The following is a 14,050-nucleotide window of genomic DNA, read 5'->3' as shown; positions in this document are numbered from 1 at the left end:
TACAACAGAGACACTGGCGAGCAGGCGGACACGGCTGGCTCTCTGGTAGGCAGGCGGGTACGGCTGGAACATAGGAAGAACCGGTAGGGACCGGTCTGCAGGCAGGTATGAGAAACAGGTAGGAGCCTGTACAGACAGGAGGACTAAGTAACAAGTAGAAGGTGGAACTAAGAGAAGAGAAGGAGAAGGCAGAGCCAAGGGCGGAGATGCAAAAGGCGGAGCCAAGGGCGGAGCCAAGAGCGGAGACGCTGGAGGCGGAGCCAAGGGCGGAGATGCTGGAGGCGGAGCCAAGAGCGGAGACGCTGGAGGTGGAGCCAAGAACGGAGACGCTGGAGGCGGAGCCAAGAGCGGAGACGCTGGAGGCGGAGCCAAGAGCGGAGACGCTGGAGGCGGAGCCAAGAGCGGAGACGCTGGAGGTAACGCCAAGAGCGGAGACGCTGGAGGCGGGGCCAAGAGCAGAGACGGAGCCAAGTGCAGAAACACAGGAGGGGGAGCCAGATAGAACCGCAAAGAGCGGAGCCAGATAGAACCGCAAAGAGCGGAGCCACAGAGCAAAGCCAGAGAGTACGAAGCAAGGACTGAGTGCAGAGCCGCAAGAGTGCGGAGTGTAAGCAGACTGAGAACACAAGGAAAGACAAAGCAGGGAAGGAAGCAACAGACAAGGAGACCGAGAAAAGACAAAGTACAGACAAGGCAATGGAACAAGACACAGGGACAAAGACACAGGGACCAGGATATTCTGCCTCCTGGAGGGCGGACTACAAGAACAAGGCAAAAGCACAGAGAAAAGCTCAGAGGGACAAACTCAGAGCAAGGCCAGGCAAACTCAGCAGCTAAACACTAACTGAGCTAACACATTGCACAGGCCCAGACCACAGGGTGGAGCTGCACTATGTACAGGAGGCCTCTTGATAATTGGTAAGGAACTGATTTAACAGATGCACCTGATTCCTATAAGAACTAGAGAGTTCAGGCGCCGGCCCCCTATACACATAGCCATGAAGCAAGCACAGAGCAGAGACACAGAACATGGAGCTGGCATGAAACAGAAACCACATCATGGCCTGGAGCAGTGGGTAAGATTGTGTGAGAGATGTGAGGCCATGCTGTGATGCCAACAGAGTTGTTACACATAGCCTCCTATATACAGTATGAGCCTGCGCATAGCTCCCTATATACATTATGAGCCTGCACATAGCCTCCTATATACAGTATGAGCCTGCACATAGCCTCCTATATACAGTATGAGCCTGCACATAGCCTCCTATATACAGTATGAGCCTGCGCACAGCCCCCTATATACAGTATGAGCCTGCAAATAGCCTCCTATATACAGTATGAGCCTGCGCATAGCCCCCTATACACATTATGAGCCTGCAAATAGCCTCCTATATACAGTATGAGCCTGCACATAGCCTCCTATATACAGTATGAGCCTGCACATAGCCCCCTATATACATTATGAGCCTGCAAATAGCCTCCTATATACAGTATGAGCATGCACATAGCCTCCTATATACAGTATGAGCCTGTGCATAGCCCCTATATACATTATGAGCCTGCACATAGCCTCCTATATACAGTATGAGCATGCACATAGCCTCCTATATACAGTATGAGCCTGTGCATAGCCCCTATATACATTATGAGCATTCACATAGCCTCCTATATACAGTATGAGCATGCACATAGCCTCCTATATACAGTATGAGCCTGTGCATAGCCCCTATATACATTATGAGCCTGCACATAGCCTCCTATATACATTATGAGCCTGCACATAGCCCCCTATATACAGTATGAGCTTGCACAGTATGAGCTTGCACATAGTCTCCTATATACAGTATGAGCCTGCACAGTATGAGCTTGCACATAGCCTCCTATATACAGTATGAGCCTGCACATAGCCTCCTATATAAAGTTTGACCCCCATATAGTTCCCTATATACAGTATGAGCCCACACATAGCCTCCTATATAAAGTATGAGCTAGCACATAGTCGTCTATATACAGTATGAGCCTGCACATAGCCTCCTATATATAGTATGAGCCTGCGCATAGCCCCTATATACAGTATAAGCCTGCACATAGCCTCCTATATACAGTATGAGCCTGCGCATAGCCCCTATATACAGTATGAGCTTTCACAGTATGAGCTTGCATATAGCCTACTATATAAAGTCTGAGCCCCCATATAGTTCCCTATATACAGTATGAACCTGCACATAGCCTCCTATATACAGTATGAGCCTGCGCATAGCCCCCTATATACAGTATAAGCCTGCACATAGCCTCCTATATACAGTATGAGCCTGCGCATAGCCCCCTAAATACAGTATGAGCATTCATAGTATGAGCTTGCATATAGCCTCCTATATAAAGTCTGAGCCCCCATATAGTTCCCTATATAAAGTATGAGCCTGCACATAGCCCTATATATACAGTATGAGCTTTCACATACCCTCCTATATACAGTATGAGCCTGCACATATATATATAGGAGACTGTGCTGACACTATAATAGTGCAGGCTCATTATATAAGTATAGTAGGCTATGTATTGGCTCATAATAATAATATATAGGAGACTGTACAGGCTCATTATATATATATATATATATATATATATATATATATATATATATATATATATATATATATATATATCTATATCTATATCTATATAGATATAGATATATATATATATATATATATATATATACATACATACACACTACCGTTCAATAGTTTAGGGTCACCCAGACAATTTTATGTTTTCCATGAATACTCATACTTTTATTAATCAAATGAGTTGCCAAATGAATTGAAAATATAGTCCAGACATTGACAAGGATCGAAAAAAAGATTTTTATTTGAAATAATAATTTTCTCCTTCAGACTTTGCTTTCGTCAAAGAATGCTCCCTTTGCAGCAATTACAGCATTGCAGACCCTTGGCATTCTAGCAGTTAGTTTGCTGTAGTAAACATGCTTCCAGAAGCCCCTCCCATAAGATGGTTTGGCTTGATGGGCACTTTTTGCGTACCATACGGTCAAGCTGCTCCTACAACAGCTCAATGGGGTTGAGATCTGGTGACTGTGCTGGACACTCCATTACAGATAGAATACCAGCTGCCTGCTTCTTCCCTAAATAGTTCTTGCATAATTTGGAGGTGTGCTTTGGGTCATTGTCCTGTTGTAGGATGAAATTGGCTCCAATCAAGTGTAACACCCCAGGGTCCTGGTTGTTACAGTGGCATTGCTTTCCTCACGGGGAGAGTGATGTCATGCTTGGAAGCGAAGGAAGATCTACTCTATTAGGTACACACAAACATGCAACATGTTCACACTCCAGGCCAGAAGGGGGAGCTCTGATCCAGCTTGTGGGTGGCTCCCCTATACATGTATTCTGGTCTGGAGGGAAAGTCAGTCTGTCAGAGAGACAGAGGAGAGAGCAGTCAGACAGTGAGTGTCAGAAGCACTGAAGGGGCCGTGCAGCCAAGAGTGTGCTGCAGCTCCTGGACAGAGATAATACAGAAGAAGAACACATTGTAGAGGGTGTGCAGGAGAGCGGAGCACAGGAAAGTGAGACCTGGGGAGAATAGTTGCGACTGAGCTAACTCCCTGCAGAGCGCAGATACCGGTTGCTGGAAGACCGAGGTTGTGTCGGACTCTAGGAGGCACAGCAGAAACCGGCAGGACAGCTGGACTACACCTCAGCTGTCTGCCCTAATACCCAGGAGACACAGTGGCGCATAGAGCCCGGGTCATGACAGAGACCCTGTAAAAAGGCTCGAGCCACCTATCATACGGGTTTGTGTCCCATCTTTATGGAGGACAGAGAGAACTGTGAGGACATTGACAGAAGCCACAGGCAGCAAGGGGCTACACCACCATGCTAGTAAGAAGGCTTTTAACTCCACCTGGTAAAGGGGACTCTGAACTTCCAGGCGGCCGGACCCTGCCTGTACCTGTGATCTGGTGCCCTGGACTGTGGCTGTCTGAAGTCTTCAGTAAACCAGGACTGCAAACCTGTGTCCTCGTTTTTTACTGCGCAATTCACCATCTTCATCTACACACCGGGAGCCCTGGGGACCCAACTTCACCTGTGGGAAGTTATACCATCTTAGCTGCCATAACATCACCCCAGAGGACCCCTTTAAGCAGCGTCGGTCCCCACAGACCAAATACCACAGGTGGCGTCACAAACAAACTTTATTCACAAAATCCCTTTAAAGACCGACCCTTTTACATGGACGCCCAGAGGCACGGACAGAGTCACCGCCACCATGACACATCCCCTTAAGTACCGGACCCGGTACTGAGTACCCCACGGCCCTGGAGGGCGTTTCACAAGCGCTGTCCACAGGGTATGGCATGGCGTTGTAAAATGGAGTGATAGCCTTCCTTATTCAATATCCAATTTTACCGTGTACAAATCTCTCACTTTACCAGCACCAAAGCAACCCCAGACCATCACATTACCTCCACCATGCTTGACAAATGGCGTCAGGCACTCTTTCAGCATCTTTTCAGTTGTTCTGTGTCTCACAAATGTTCTTCTGTGTGATCCAAACACCTCAAACTTGGATTCGTCTGTCCATAACACTTTTTTTCCAGTCTTCCTCTGTCCAATGTTTGTGTTCTTTTGCCCATATTAATCTTTTCCTTTTACTAGCCAATCTCAGATATGGCTTTTTCTTTGCCACTCTGCCCTGAAGGCCAGCATCCCGGAGTCGCCTCTTCACTGTAGACATTGACACTGGCATTTTGCAGGTACTATTTAATGAAGCTGCCAGTTGAGGACCTGTGAGGGGTCGATTTCTCAAACTACAGACTCTAATGTACTTGTCTTGTTGCTCAGTTATGCAGTGGGGCCTCCCACTTCTCTTTCTACTCTAGTTAGAACCTGTTTGTGCTCTCCTCTGAATGGAGTAGTACACACCATTGTAGGAAATCTTCAGTTTCTTGGCAATTACTCCCATGGAATAGCCTTCATTTCTAAGAACAAGAAGAGACTGTTGAGTTTCACATGAAAATTATTTTTTTCTGGCCATTTTGAGAGTCTAATGGAACCAATAAATGTAATGCTCTAGATTCTCAACTAGCTCAAAGGAAGGTCAGGTTTATAGGTTCTCTCATCAGCCAAACCATTTTCAGCTGTGCTAGTGTGGCACCTCAGGAGACATTGCCTCCCTCACAGGGGGTGATGCCATGCCTGGAAGCAAGGAGGGATCCCCTTTCCAGGTACATCAGCATGCAACACGTTTCCAGACTCCAGACCAGAAGGGGGAGCTCTAAGACCTGTTTTAGGGAAGCTTCTGGCTTGAGGCGGTGGTAGTCTCAGTATGTGAGTCTGGGAGAAAGGAAGAGGAGGCAAGTGAGGAGAACCTGAGGGATTGGAGCTGCGACTGAGCTCACCCTAGGACTGAGCGCCAAAGACCGGACACCGGAGTCCATGGTTGTGTGGGAACTGCAGGCCCAGCAACTAAAACTGGAGGGCAGGAGACTGCAAGTCTCCTGGCCCCAGCAAACACACTGAGGCACAGCAGCATACTAGAGCCCGGAGTCACCACGAGGGAGTGACACCTGGAACAGGCTCAAGCTGCCTGCCATGCGGGGAATGTTATATTTCATGGACAGACAGCAATAGGGACTTGTGGAGAGCTTAAGGCATGAAGAACCTAAGGGGCAGCGCAGAGGGAAGGCTTCCAAATCCACCTGGCTAGGTGGATCCTGAAATACTTCCAGGCTGCCCGGACCTCCATGACCACCTGTCACCAGTGTCCCGGACTGCACCTGCAATTAAAGGTAAAGAAACTACAGTCCTTGTGTCCTCCAATCATTTCCTGCACCCTCATTCCTGCATCCCAACATCCACCATCCCTCATAAAACTGTTCTGGTAGCCCTAGGGCCCTGCTCCACCTGTGGGGAGCTAAACCATCTCAGCTGCAACACCACCGGTCCCAGTGGTCCCCGTAAGCAGCGTCAGCCATCTATAGCCGAACACCACAGGTGGTGACACGTGAAATCCCTTACAAACATTCCCTCACCCCTTTTATTGCGCACCCAGGGCCATGGACCGGGTCACTGCTGCCGCGACCACCCCTTTAAGAATTGTCCGACTCGGTTCCAAGTACCCCAAGGCCCTAGCGGGTGTCGCACTAACATACTTGTGCAAGGGTTTTTTGAGGGTATTCTAACCATCCATTAGCCTTCTTACACAGTTAGCAAACACAAAGCATCATAAGAACACTGGAGTGATGGTTGTTGAAAATGGGCCTCTATATACCTATGAAGATATTGCATTACAAACCAGACATTTGCAGCTAGAATAGTCATTTACCACATTAACAATGTTTAGAGTGTATTTCTGAATCATTTAATGTTAGCTTCATTGGAAAAAAACTGTGCTTTTCTTTCAAAAATAAGGAAATTTCTTAGTGACCCTAAACTTTGAGCGGTAATGTGTGTATATATATATACACTGCTCAAAAAATAAAGGGAACACTAAAATACCACATCCTAGATACCTCTGAATGAAATATTCCAGTTGCAATTTTTTATTCATTGAATAATGGAATGTGTTCAGAACAATAAAACATAATTACCAATGTAAATCAAAATGAATATCCCATGGAAGTCTGGATTTGGAATGATACTCAAAATCAAAGTGGAAAATCAAATTGCAGGCTGATCCAACTTCAGTGAAAATGCCTCATGACAAGGAAAAGATGCTCAGTATTGTGTGTGGCTTCCATGTTCCTGTATGACCTACCTACTGTACAACGCATGGGCATGCTCCTGAAGAGGTGGCGGATGGTCTCCCGAGGGATCTCCTCCCAGACCTGGACTAAAGCATCCGCCAACTCCTGGACAGTCTGTGGTGCAACGTGACATTGGTGGATGGAGCGAGACATGATGTCCCAGATGTGCTCAATCGGACTCAGGTCTGGGGAATCAGCGGGCTAGTCTGTTATGATCTGGTGGCCTAGGAGCAGCATGAGACGGACTCTGGAGAAGGTGGTCCCTGTACTGACCGCAAACCCTGAACCTAGCAGCGCAACTAGAAGTAGCCGTGGGGGGTACCTAACACTCCCTAGACCCCTCGGCACAGCCTAAGATCTAACTACCCCTAAAGACAGAAACAGGAAACCTATCTTGCCTCAGAGAAAATCCCCAAAGGATAGATAGCCCCCCACAAATATTGACTGTGAGAGGAGAGGGAAATAACATACGCAGAAATGAAATCAGATTTTAGCATAGGAGGCCATACTAGCTAAAAAGAAAGAATAGAACAGAGTACTATGCGGTCAGTATAAAAACACTAGAAAATATCCACCGCAGAAAATACGAATAACCACATCTGACTAAAGACATGGGGGGTATATCTGCATCTCCAGAGAAATAGCTAGGCTGCAAAAAATCATTCACAGACTAAGCTGCACAAGACAAAAACATGAAAATGCACAAAACTATAAGGTCCACAGCAGGTGGACAGCAAAAACAAAGCCAGGACTTATATGTGTAGAAAAACACAGCAAACTGGAGAGACCAGCAGGGAAGTGAATCCTTCAAGAACAATGGACAACTGGCACTGACTAAAGGATCCTGCAAAGCTATATACCCCAGTCAGTTTTGCAATTGGTAGATACACCTGTCCACTCCTGCAGTCCAGGCACAACTGCATTACCCTCTACAACCACCGGAGGGAGCCCAAAAACTGAATTCACAACACTAGTCCATAGCTTCAATGCCTTCATCTTGCAGGAACTGTTGACACACTCCAGCCATATGAGGTCTGGCATTGTCTTGCATTAGGAGGAACCCAGGGCCAACCGCACCAGCATATGGTCTCACAAGGGGTCTGAGGATCTCATCTCGGTACCTAATGGCAGTCAGGCTACCTCTTGCGAGCACATGGAGGGCTGTGCGGCCGTCTAAAGAAATGCCACCCCACACCATTACTGACCCACTACCAAACCGGCCATGCTGAAGGATGTTGCAGGCAGCAGATCGCTCTCAACGGCATCTCCAGACGCTGTCACATCTGTCACATGTGCTCAGTGTTAACCTGCTTTCATCTTTGAAGAGCACAGGGTGCCAGTGGCGAATTTGGCAATCCTGGTGTTCTGTGGCAAATGCCAAGCATCCTGCACGGTGTTGGGCTGTGAGCACAGCCCCCATCTGTGGACGTCGGGCACTCAGACCATCCTTCTTGGAGTCGGTTTCTAACCGTTTGTGTAGACACATGCACATGTGTGGCCTGCTGGTGGTCATTTTGCAGGGCTCTGCCAGCGCTCCTCCTGTTCCTGCTTGCACAAAGGCTGAGGTAGCGGTCCTGCTGCTGGGTTGTTGCCCTCCTATGGCCCCCTCCACGTCTGCTGGTGTACTGGCCTGTCTCCTGGTAGCGCCTCCAGTCTCTGACAGACACAGCAAACCTTCTTGCCACAACTCGCATTGATGTGCCATCCTGGATGAGCTGCAGTACCTGAGCCACTTGTGTGGGTTGTAGAGTCCGTCTCATGCTACCACGAGTTGGAAAGCACAACCAACATTCAAAAGTGACCAAAACATCAGTCAGAAAGCATTGGTACTGAGATGTGGTCTGTGGTCCTTACCTGCAGAACCACTCCTTTATTGAGGGTGTCTTGATAATTGCCAGTAATTTCCATCTGTTGTCTATTCCATTTGCACAACAGCATGTGAAATTGATTGCCAATCAGTGTTGCTTCCTAAGTGGACAGTTTAATTTCACAGAAGTTTGATTTACTTGGAGTTATATTCTGTTGTTTAAGTGTTCCCTTTATTATTTTGAGCAGTATATAATGACCCTGCACAGTCTCCTATATATATTATGACTCTGCACATTGCCTCCTATATACATTATTACCCTGCACATAGCCTCCTATACACATTATCAGCATGCACAGCTTCCTATATATTATGCGCCTGCACATAGTTTCCTATATATATTATGAGCCTGCACATAGCCCCCTATATACATTATTACCCTGCACATAGCCCCCAATATACATTATTACCCTGCACATAGCCTCCTATATACAGTATGAGCCTGCACATAGCGTTTTATATATATTACTAGATGGTGGCCCGATTCTAACGCATCGGGTATTCTAGAATATGCATGTCCACGTAGTATATTGCACAGCCCACGTAGTATATTGCCCAGTCACGTAGTATATTGCACAGCCCACATAGTACATTGCCCAGCCACGTAGTACATTGCCCAGCCACGTAGTACATTGCCCAGCCATGTAGTATATTGACCAACCACATAGTATATTGCCCAGCCACGTAGTATATTTCCCAGCCACGTAGTATATTGCACAGTCACGTAGTATATTGCCCAGTCACGTAGTATATTGCACAGCCCGCGTAGTATATTGCACAGCCCACGTAGTATATTGCCCAGCCACGTAGTATATTGCCCAGCCACATAGTATATTGCCCAGCCACGTAGTATATTGTCCAGCCACATAGTATATTGCCCAGTGACGTAGTATATTGCCCAGACACGTAGTATATTGCCCAGTGACGTAGTATATTGACCAACCACATAGTATATTGCCCAGTGACGTAGTATATTGCCCAGCCACGTAGTATATTGCCCAGCCACGTAGTATATTGCCTAGTGACGTAGTATATTGCGCAGCCACATAGTATATTGCCCAGTGACGTAGTATACAGCACAGAGCCACATAGTATATTGCCCAGCGACGTAGTATACAGCACAGAGCCACATAGTATATTGGCCATTCACGTCGTATATTGCCCAGCTACGTAGTATATTGCCCAGCCAGGTTTGTCACAGGTTAAAAAAAAAAGATAAACATATACTCACCTTTCCGAGGGCCCCTTGTAGTCCACGGCAGCTTCCGGTCCCAGAATTGGTATGAGCGCAGGACCTGTGATGACGTCGCGGTCACATGACCGTGACATCATGGCAGGTCCTTCTCCCATACCATCTTTGCCAGCAAAACCTGCAACGGAAGATGGTGGCCGGCACGAGCGACTATGGAGGGTGAGTATAGCAGGTTTTTTTTATTTTTTTTATTATTTTTAACATTACATTTTTTACTATTGATGCCGCTTAGGCAGCGTCAATAGTAAAAAGTTGAGGACGCACAGGGTTAATAGCGGTCCGTTACCGCCGGCATTAACCCTGTGTTAGCGGTGACCGGAGGGGAGTATGCGGGCGACAGCCACTGACTGCGGGGAGTAAGGAGCGGCCATTTTCTTCCGGACTGTGCCCGTCGCTGATTGGTCGCGGCAGCCATGACAGGCAGCTGGCGAGACCAATCAGCGAATGAATAACCGTGACAGAAGGAAAGACAGACAGACGGAAGTGACCCTTAGACAATTATATAGTAGACTAAATTGTGGCCCGATTCTAACGCATCGGGTATTCTAGAATATGCATGTCCCCGTAGTATATTGACAATGATGATTCCAGAATTTGCGGCAGACTGTGCCCGTCGCTGATTGGTCGAGGCAACCTTTATGACATCTACGTCGATACTGTGCCCGTCGCTGATTGGTCGAGGCGAATTCGCAGCAGACTGTGCCCGTCGCTGATTGGTCGAGGCAACCTTTATGACATCATCGTCGCCATGGCAACCATTATGACATCTACGTCGATACTGTGCCCGTCGCTGAATCAGAAACGTGGGATTTCTACGTCGATGCTGTGCCCATCGCTGATTGGTCGAGGCCTGGCGGCCTCGACCAATCAGGGACGCGGGATTTCCTGGACAGACAGACAGACAGACAGAAAGACAGACAGACAGACAGACGGAAAAACCCTTAGGCAATTATATATATAGATGAGCCTGCACAGCCTCCTATAGATATTATGAGCCTTTTTATAGCCTCCTATATACAGTATGAGCCTGCACATCCCAGAAAAAAATACATACAGACATACTCACCTCGCTCCTGTTCCCCAGGCGCTCTGTTCTGGTCCCCAATGCTCCACTTCTGGTCTGGCCAAAGCGTACATGCAGACGCCAGCACCAGCTGAAGAAGTCATCGTGCTGGAACATCACCACAGAGGCAATGTGAGCTCCCTAGGCTCTGCGCTGCCATTCTGTATCGTCGGCAGCGCCAGGGAAAGTACTTACCGGGATATGTGCGCCGCAGATGGCAGCGCACAAGACATTATAATAAGGGCAATCTGGCAATACCCCCCGCCCCCAGAGCTTCTGGCCCTGGGCGGTAGCCTAGATTGCCCTCATTATAATCCGCCTATGCCCATACACCCTGAAGCCTGTTTTCACTTTCCTGACCAGGCCAAATTTTTCAATTCTGACCAGTGGTTTCAGAGGTGCACGAAACTGTACTCAACTGCACTTTTATTGCACGACTAAAAAGATGGACACTGCCGGATCATAGGTCAGACGGCGTCCACAGTGTCTCCATCTGCCTCATTATAGCAACTCTTAAGCCGGGGTTCTGTCTGAATCACGTATTTCAGAGATTTACACAGAAACTGCAGTGTAAGCGCTCAGCACAGAGCGCAGGATAAATGTGCGCCTAGCCTTACTGTGATTTTTGGTAGGCAGAATTAACAAATAGACATCAGGTGAAGAATTTATTTTATTTTTCATTTATTTATTTTTTACGCTGTTCCTCATGCGGTATAAGTAATTAGATGTATTTATTCTTCAGGTCAGCGTGAATACATAATTTGAGAGCTAGAATTTTTCTATATTTCTGCCAACAGAGCCATGTAGGGTTTCTTTTTTGAGGAAGGAGTTGAAGCTTTTAGTCATCAACTTATTATTATTTTTGGGAGGCAGAATGGACAACAAACAGCAATTCAGGAATTGCTTCGTTTTGTTTTTAATGCTATTCCATGTGTGGTAAAAGTGATAGGACAGCATTATTCTTCGAGTCAGTACGATTGCAGCGATACAATACTTATATCATTTTTTTAATGTCTTGCCACTTTTATACAATAAAAACAATTTTATTAAAAAAAATTATTATTTTTGCATCATTATTCTGAGAGCTATAGCTTTTTTATTTTTCTGATGGAGCTGTATGGCAGCTTGTTTTTTTTTTTTCGGGACAAGATGACGTTTTCAGAGATACTAAGTTTTTACGTTATATGTTTTTTTATTTATTTTTGTACGGTATTCACTGAAGGGGTTAACTAGTGTGATAGTTTTATAGGTCAGGTCGTTCTAGAAGCGGCGACACCAAATATGTATACTTTTTAAAATTGGATGTTACATAAATATATGTATTTATTGAATTAATATTTTTCACTTTTTTTGTTCTTTATTTTGTGTTTTTACACATTTTTAAAAACCTTTTCTTTCACTTTTTTTTACCTTGTCCTAGTATGATAGCTAATCCCCATATGTATTCAAGCTGTCTAGCAGCCGCAAATCATGCAGCTGCGTCGACATAAACTTAATCTCCGAGCACGCCGAAATATTCGGAGACCACCCGAGCGTACTCGGGAAATCTCGAGTGATGAGTATACTCGCTCATCACTGATTCCTTCTCACAAAATAATTCCAGATCATCTCTTTCATGCTCAAAGTTTATGAATAAATTGACAACTGGGTGTTACCAGTTGCAGATATGTACACTCTGACAATGACCAATCAGTGCTGCCAGGGCCAGAGAGTGCACCTTGGCTACAGCAGTCTATCCCATATATCCCATGTAGCCGCTGCAGCCATTCACTGGTCGTAGCGGCACAAAACCACTAGGCCAGTGATTGGCTGCAGCAGTCTCATGGTGTATACAGGTTGTGATTGCTGCAGCCCACGTAGTCAGGTTTTTAACGAAGCGTGCGTCTTTTAAAATTCAGTATTCATTTTGCTTTTACTAACTCTCTTTTAGTTAGATTGGCGCGAAATATTACCCGTCTATCTAGCGACAAATATCCTTGGAAGGCAAATATATCAGTAGAAGAGTCAGTAATGAGATTTGTGGCCATTCTTACCTGTATCGTGGCCGTATCTGCAGCTAATATACGACACACGCTGTCCCCATGGACGGTGTCGTGCGGCCTCCTGTGTGTTTGGCTTCTTCTGGTTGCTAAGTGATGAATCAGGAAGTTTCTGCCATCAGTAATGGCTGTCCTCAGCCTCCATCTGTGAGAGATGCCCTGCAGGGGATTACAATAGGAAAAATGGCACTAATTCAGCCGGGAATACGTGTTAAGCAAAATGTGCTACAAATCTCTTTCAAAATGCAAAAATGCATCCAAAAAGTACATGTCATCTATCAGATTTATCAAGTGCTTTCTATACTTTTGCGCTAACCTTGGGAGATTTGAGAAATCATTTTATTTTTTTTTTTAAAACATAATTTATTTTTTCGTAAACCCTAATAATTAACATTTAGGCTATGTGCCCATGTTGCAGAATAGAAGCAGAGTTTTCTGCTTCAATTCTGCATACCCTTGGCAAGAAAAACGCATGCGGATTTAGACACGGTTTTACCTTGTATTTACCGTGTTATCCATGCCTTTTTCAAGCATTTTACAAGCGGATTTTTAATACATGTCTATGGGTGCGGAATTGCCGCGATTCCGCAAAAAATAATGAACACGCTATGTTTTTTTCCGCGATACATTTCTGCCGCGGAAAAAAACGCAGCATGGACACATCAATTGCGGAATGCATAAGAAATGAATGGGATGCTGTTTGTAAGCGTTTTTAATCGTTTCCGCAGTGGAACATCGTGACAAAAACGCTTAAAAAACTCAACGTGGGCACACAGCCTTAAACCAGCTTTTAGGGACGCAAATAAAGAGAATTATGCTAAATAGTCCTCATTCAGACGTCCATTTTTTATTTTATTTTTTTGCATTAGAGAAAAAGCAAACTGCTTTTCATCTGCGTAATGGATCCAATGTTATTAATTTTTGGTATTTTTTCTGTATGCAAACACAAAGCAAAATCCCCAATAGGTGCACCCCAGTCTTAACCCCTTAGTGACAGAGCCAATTTGGTACTTAATGACCGAGCCAATTTTTGCAATTCTGACCACTGTCACTTTATGAGGTT

General features: G+C 45.8%; 1 protein-coding gene across 1 annotated transcript in view; it reads right to left on the bottom strand.

Moving 5' to 3' along the window:
• Window positions 1-13,103, bottom strand: part of EFCAB5 (EF-hand calcium binding domain 5) — a 93,130-nt gene extending 80,027 nt beyond the window's left edge. Inside the window, exon 1 of the mRNA XM_069761160.1 lies at window positions 12,982-13,103. The gene's annotated coding sequence lies outside the window, so the exon portion shown is untranslated. The remainder of the gene's footprint in view (window positions 1-12,981) is intronic.
• Window positions 13,104-14,050: the final 947 nt, after the last annotated feature.

Source organism: Ranitomeya imitator, chromosome 3 (genome assembly GCF_032444005.1).
Source record: "Ranitomeya imitator isolate aRanImi1 chromosome 3, aRanImi1.pri, whole genome shotgun sequence".
Taxonomy (NCBI): domain Eukaryota; kingdom Metazoa; phylum Chordata; class Amphibia; order Anura; family Dendrobatidae; genus Ranitomeya; species Ranitomeya imitator.
Note: the sequence above shows the minus strand (reverse complement) of the source record. Positions and strands in the feature narration are given on the sequence as shown.